The sequence below is a fragment of the Echinops telfairi genome, unplaced genomic scaffold (genome assembly GCF_000313985.2).
Source record: "Echinops telfairi isolate 266 unplaced genomic scaffold, ASM31398v2 ScPeMD7_5592;HRSCAF=6446, whole genome shotgun sequence".
NCBI classification, from domain to species: domain Eukaryota; kingdom Metazoa; phylum Chordata; class Mammalia; order Afrosoricida; family Tenrecidae; genus Echinops; species Echinops telfairi.
Window position 1 is genome coordinate 43656290 of NW_022109491.1, and position 6715 is coordinate 43663004.

At 40.9% G+C, this 6715-nt stretch overlaps 1 protein-coding gene across 2 annotated transcripts in view; it reads right to left on the reverse strand.

Moving 5' to 3' along the window:
- Nucleotides 1-6715, reverse strand: part of KIF16B (kinesin family member 16B) — a 245950-nt gene that overhangs the window by 181544 nt on the left and 57691 nt on the right. The window lies entirely within an intron of this gene.

Genomic DNA, 6715 nt, shown 5'->3' on the forward strand with positions numbered 1-6715 from the left:
ATAACAGTTGTATGAGCCCCTAATAAAATGTTAAAAAAGAAAAAAGAAAAAAAACAAACAAACAAACAAAAAAAAAACTCTACCTGTAACATCATGCTATCAGATGTTCACTAGCCAGAGGTGGAATGCTGCCAACTTGGAAAATATTGCTAATGTTCTATTTCTGCACCTGAGGGGTGGATATAGAGATGTGACCTATTACGTGTTCAGGGATTTCCATTCTTCTCAAGCCTATCCACAGTTTGTTATGATCCACACAATCAAAAGCCTTTCTGGTATTCTCTCCTTTCAGCCAAAATCTATCTGACATCAGCAATGATATCCCTTTTTCCATGTAGTGATAGGTAGGTTTATTGCGCCAGCATGGCCAATGAACACATGTGGGATTAATTGAAAGGCAGAAAGATAAATGGCTCAGCAAGCCTTGCATTTCTTGTCTCTTGCTCTTTAATGATCAGACCAGTGTGCAGCTGCCTTAGCTTGTTCTCTGCCTCAATTTGCAAGCTACACTACCTGTGGGACACCTAACCCCGTGGACTGTGTCGCTGTAGTTTGAGGTTCCTTCAAGACCTGCTTCGTCATGCTACTGAAATGTACATCTCTTGAGCTGGGGACTGTTGGACCCTGTCATCTGGCTGACAGTTGGTGACCTACCTGCCTTGCTGTTTGCTGCCTGTGGCCAGATAGCCTGAATTGCGCTACAGAGGACTACCCGGGGGCCCTCAAGACTTGAAGAGCAGCCAATGTATTTATTAGCTGTCTCACGGAAATGAGTTGCACAAAGCCATTTGTACCACTTTAGAGATTACTTACCTGTTTATTTCTTAATATATATAAAATCATTAGTATCCTGGTTTTGTTTCTCTAGAAAACCCTGTCTAACATACATGTCCTTTTCTGAATTCAGCCAGAACCTCTGGTAGCTCACCGCCAATGTACAGTTACAACATTCATTGAGTGATCTTCAGCAGCTTTAAGTGAATGTGATATAATTGATATGGATCTCTAATTTGAACATTCTGTTGGGACGTCTGTTTTTAGAATGCGTACAAATATAGATCTATTCCAACCAGTTGACCAAGTAGATTTCTTCCAAATTTCCTGGCACAGACCAGTAAGTGCAACACTGCAACAGAGTAACATTTTCACCTCCCCTGTACCTTACTTTCCTGCGAACCTTGGCGATGCAGTACAGTACAGACTGGGTTGCTAATCAAAAGGTCAAACAGGTTGTGGCCCAAACCAACCACAAACTCAGAGGGAGAATGATGAGGCTGCCTGCTCCTGAAAATACTTACAGCTATGGAAATCCTATGGAGTAGTTCCATTCTGTCCTGTTGGAGCTCTATGAGTCTGATTAATTCGATGGTAGTGGATTTGGTGTTGCTGTATATTCCTAGTTGACTAGTAGACATTCTACCTTTTCAGGAGGTAGCATATGACCAAGACCCAATAGTGGAAAAGAAGAAGTTCAAACTCCACTGAATGCATTAGTCAAAAAGAAGGCCTCAGGGATTTATGGAATCCCATTGGTAGATTTCAACAAACTGAGGAAGCACCGGAATCACTCACTCATCTGGCAAGAAATGTGGAAAATAGCTACCTGGCCAATTGACTGCAAGAGATTTACATTTGTGCCCATTCCAAAGAAAGGTAACCCAACAGAATGCTATATTACAGAACAATGTAATGGATAATCACATGCAGTTGCAGCAGCACATTGACAAGGAGCTGCCAGGGGTTCTGGCTGGATTCAGAAGAGGACATGGAACCAGGGATATATCACTACTGATGTCACATGAATCTTTGCTAAAAGCAAAGAATATCAGAAAGATGTTTACTTGTGCTTTGTTGACTGTGCAAAGGCATTCAACTGTGTAGATCACAACAAAAAATGGATAGCCTTGAGAAGAATGGGAATCCCAGAACACTTCATTGTGCTCATGCAGAACCTATACATGGGTGAAGAGAGAGTTCGAACAGAAATAGGGAATACCACATGGTTTAAAATGAGGAAAGGTGTGAGTCAGGGTTGTATCCTCTCACCATACTTGTTCAATCTTTATACTGAGCAAGAAACTAGATTATGTAAAGAAAATGTGGCATCGGGATTGAAGGAAGGCTTATTAACCACCTGCAATATGCAGATGACACAACTTTTCTGGCTGAAAGTGAGGAGAAAAATGAAGCACCTGCTGATGAACATCAAGAATTGTAGCCTTTATAATGGATTACAAATCACTGTAAAGAAGATCAAATTCCTTTTGATCTCCTGGATGAATAGGTAGCATCATGATAAATGGAGGAGAGGCTGTCAAGGATTTTGTCTTGCTTGGATTCACATTCTGTGCTCACGGAAGCAGCAGTCAAAAGATTAAAAGACATATTACATTAGGTAAATCAGCTACATAAGACCTCTTTAATTGAAAAGCAGGAATATTACTTTTTAAACTAAAGTATGGTATCCTCCATTGCATCATATGCACGTGAGAGTTGGACATTGAATAAAGATGACCAAAGACGCATCGGTGTGTTGAATTGTGGTGCTGGAGACGAATATGGAAAGGAACATGGACTGCAACAAGGACACGTCTGTGCTGGGAACAGTGAGGCTAGAGTGGTCCATAGAGGCCAGGATGGTGACACTTGGCCTCACATACTTTGGGCACAGTCCCTGGAGAAGGACATCCTACTGGGTAAAGTTGAGAGGCATGAACAGAGAGGAAGACCTGCAATGAAATGTATTGACACAGGGCTGAATCAATGGGCTCTGGAACAATTGTGCAGATGGTGCAGGACTGTGCAGTGCTTCATGCTGTGGTGCATAGGGTCACTGTGGGTCGGAGCCAGCTCAATGAAAGCTAACAACATATGTTCCTTAACCCTGAGCCCTCTGAGCGCCAATTTCATTGCTTGCATTGAAATTCTATTGTTTGATATCTTGGCTGCTGCTTCTATGAGCACTTATTGTGGATCCAAGCAAGGCAAAATCCTTGACATCTTCGATCTTTTCTCTGCTTATCGTGATGCTACCCATGTGGCCAATTGCGAGAATTTAGGGGTTTTTACATTAAGTTTTAATTCATACTGAAGGCTGCACTCCTTACTCTTTATTAGCAAGTGCTTCAAGTCCTCCTTCCTTTCAGCAAGCAAGGTTGTGCCATGTGCTTATTATTGTGGGTAGTTAATAAGCCTTCTTCCAAACTTGATATCACATTCTTCTTCATATTACCCAGCTTCGATGACTATCTGCTCAGCATACAGATTGACTCAGTATGGTGAGAAGATACCACCCTGCTTCACACCTTTCCTGATTTTAAACCATGCAGTCAGTATTCACATGTTCTGCTCAGATGACTGCCTCCTGCTCCATGTACAGGTTCTGCATGACCACAACGAAGTGCTCTGGAGTTCCCTTTCTCCAGGTGAACCACAGTTTGTTATGATACACACTGTCAAATTCCTATGAATAATCAATAAAAGACAAGTAACATCTTTATGGTGTTCTCTGATTTCAGACAAGATCCATCTGACATCAGCAATTAAATCCCTTCTTCCATGTCCATTCTTAATCTGGCCTGAAACTGTGACAACTTTCTGTCAACGTACTGCTGCAACTGTTGTTGGAGGATGAGCTGCAAAACATTGACTTGCATGTGATATCAATGATGGGGTTCCATAATTTGAGCATTCTGCTGGGTCACCATTCTTTGGAAGAATCTGTCTTCTTAATTTCCTGGCATAGATGAGTAGGTACTTCCAGTGCTTCTTCAGCTTGTTGAAACATTTCACCAATTCCAGGAGTGTTTTTGTTTGTTTGTTTGGCGGGATAGTGGTGGTTAATGCTTTCAATTCAGTTTGTACTTCTCCCTTCAGTGCCACTGGTTCTTGGTCATATGCTCCTCCTTAAACATGATCCCAATTCTACCTTGCAAACCTGGTTAGACCAGAGGATGCACAACGGTACAGATGGGAACTGGAAACACAGGGAATCTAGGACAGATGAACCCCTCAGGACCAGTGGTAAGAGTGGCGATACCGGGAGGGAAGGGGGTATAGAAAGGGGGAATCGATCACAAGGATCTATATATAACCTCCTCTCTGGGGGATGGGCAACAGAAGGGTGGGTGAAGAGATGCTGGGCAGTGTAAGATAAGATAAAATAATAATTTATAAATTATTAAGGGTTCATGAGGGAGGGAGGAGTGAGAAGGGAGAGGGAGGGGAAAAAGGAAAATGAGCTGATTCCAGGAACCTAAGCGGAAATTTTGAGAACAACGAGAGCAACAAATGTATACGTGTGCTTTACACAATTGATGTATGTATGGATTGTGATAAGAGTTGTATGAGCCCCAATAAAATGATTTTTTTAATAGTTGAATGTTGACTAGTTCTTTTTTGTTATAGTGACTCTATGCTTGCCATCTTCTTTAGATGTTTCTTACATCAGTCAATATTTTGCCCATAGAATCCTTCAATATTGAAACTTGAGGCTTGATTTTTTTTTCCTAGCTAAAGTTCTTGCAGTTTGAGATATGCTGAGCATATGCTTCCTATTATTTTTTCCCATATGCACCTTTTTTTTTTTTTTATTCTGTGCCCCTACAATAAACAGAGATGGACTTAAAGTGTAATTTTCCACATGCTTAAGGTATGTGGTGCTCAAAGTTTTGTGAGGCTCTGGGAAGTTGTGCAAACATGTAGATTTCAAGGTATCACTTCTGACTCTCTTCATAAGACTCTGCAGTTGTTAGGCGCTGTCGAATCGGCTCCAACTCGTAGCAACCCACTGTCCAAGAAAGCAATGCACCGTCTGGTCCAATGTCGTTCTGACAATCTTTGCTATGTTTGAGCCACTGTTGAAGCCACTACGTCAATCCATCTCATCAAGGGTCTTCTGCTGACCTTCTACTGTAAGAAGCAGGCGTTTCTTTCCCAGGGGATGGTCTCTCCTGATGTTCAAAGTATGTGAAACAAAGTCTAACCAGTCTTGCTTCTAAGTAGCATTCAAGACCACTTTGTTCTTTTGATGGCCCATGGGACTTTCCATAGTCTTGGTCAGTGTCATAAACCAAATGCATCAATTCGTCCCCAGTCTTCCTAATTCAGTGTCTACATTTCATATGTATATGTGGTGATCAAAATTACCATGAGTTGGGCCAAGTGCAATCAAACTCAAAAAGAGCCTGTATTTTAAAAGGGTAATTCTTAGTACAAATCATTTCTGTATGAAAAAAATCAGCTTTCTATATGTTTAGGATGAAACTAAGACGTTACAAGCATAGAAAAAAAATGCCACAGCAAGTTCAGGTGCTTAATTCTGTACAATCTGCTAAAACTGCAAGTATAATTTTTACTTTATTGCAAGGACAAGAAATGCTTAATTATGATACATTAATACACAGCACATTAGCTCTAGAGAAAATAACCATCTTCAGTAATGTCTGAGCTGATAGATTCTTTCAAGGAGAAATCAGAGCTATTTGGAGCTAAGTCCTTTTACCAAGGCGGCAGAAATAACTTGCTCGGTAAGGCCGTATTTAGCTGAGAAAGCTAGCACTATAAAGTAATATCTGCTAGAAATGTATAGCCTTCCAACCCCCAGCTCTGCAACTCTAAAGTACCCAAATATTCTGGTCATAAATATCCATATGCAACGTAGGTCTATATTTCTTTCTCATTAGATGCCTACTTGCTAGTTACACTGTCGTATAAACACATATGTCTTAAAAACCATCACTTCTGCTAATAGCCTTGGAGATCTGCAGCTTGGCATTGAGAGAAACTGCTGTCATTCTTAAATAATGAAAAGGCAAAATCAACCAGGATGGTAAGGAAAAGTAATTACTGAAACCTGCTGCTATGTTACAAATGGAGGGCAATGCAAACGTGTCGCTTAGAGCAACCATTGCTAGGTAGGCTAGGATGGAAAACATCCGGCTGTAGGGGGTCAAATGAAAATTAAGCTAAATGCACCTCTATCTATGAAAACCTGTAGACACGAATGCAAGCACATTTAGAGCTCATCATATAATCAATCTAAAGCAGAAAAGGAAAATTCATTTAAGTACATGAAATTCAACATTGCTCACTTTTCAATTTATCACACCCAAAGAGACAGGATTCTCCTGTAATAATATCACAGAACAGATATTCATCTGCTGTAATGCCACAGAACAGATATTCAGTGAATTGTTTCATGCCATTTGGCAGCTGAATATAGAATTTCTGAATCATACTGAAGGTATTCTAAAATATTTCTTTCAAGCCATAAAAGGACTATTTCAATTAATTTGCAAATGCTCTTGTCTTGAACAGGAGAAAGATGAGACTTTCCACTCCTGTAAAGTTATAATCCTGCCCTGTCGACGTGGTGCCCCAACAGACTGGACTGGATAACACTCTTAAAGGCCAGCGATCTTTGAACTACCTACAAGCTTTTCTTTCTCGGTATATTTTAATTTGTCCTTTGTCAGTGGCTTGATGTTGTTGTTGTTTTGTTGTACATTGTTTCTTGGTTTTGTCCTGTCTTGTTTTTGTGCATGTTGTTGTCTCCGCAGGTCTGTCTGGATAGGACAGGCTGGATGAACAATCTGGAGGAGAAAACAACACGACTGACAGTTCCGGGGGGACATGGGAGAGGGATGGGGGTGGGGGGAAGGGAAGAGGTGTTAACAAACCCAGGGACAAGGGAACAACAAGCGATCCAAATTGG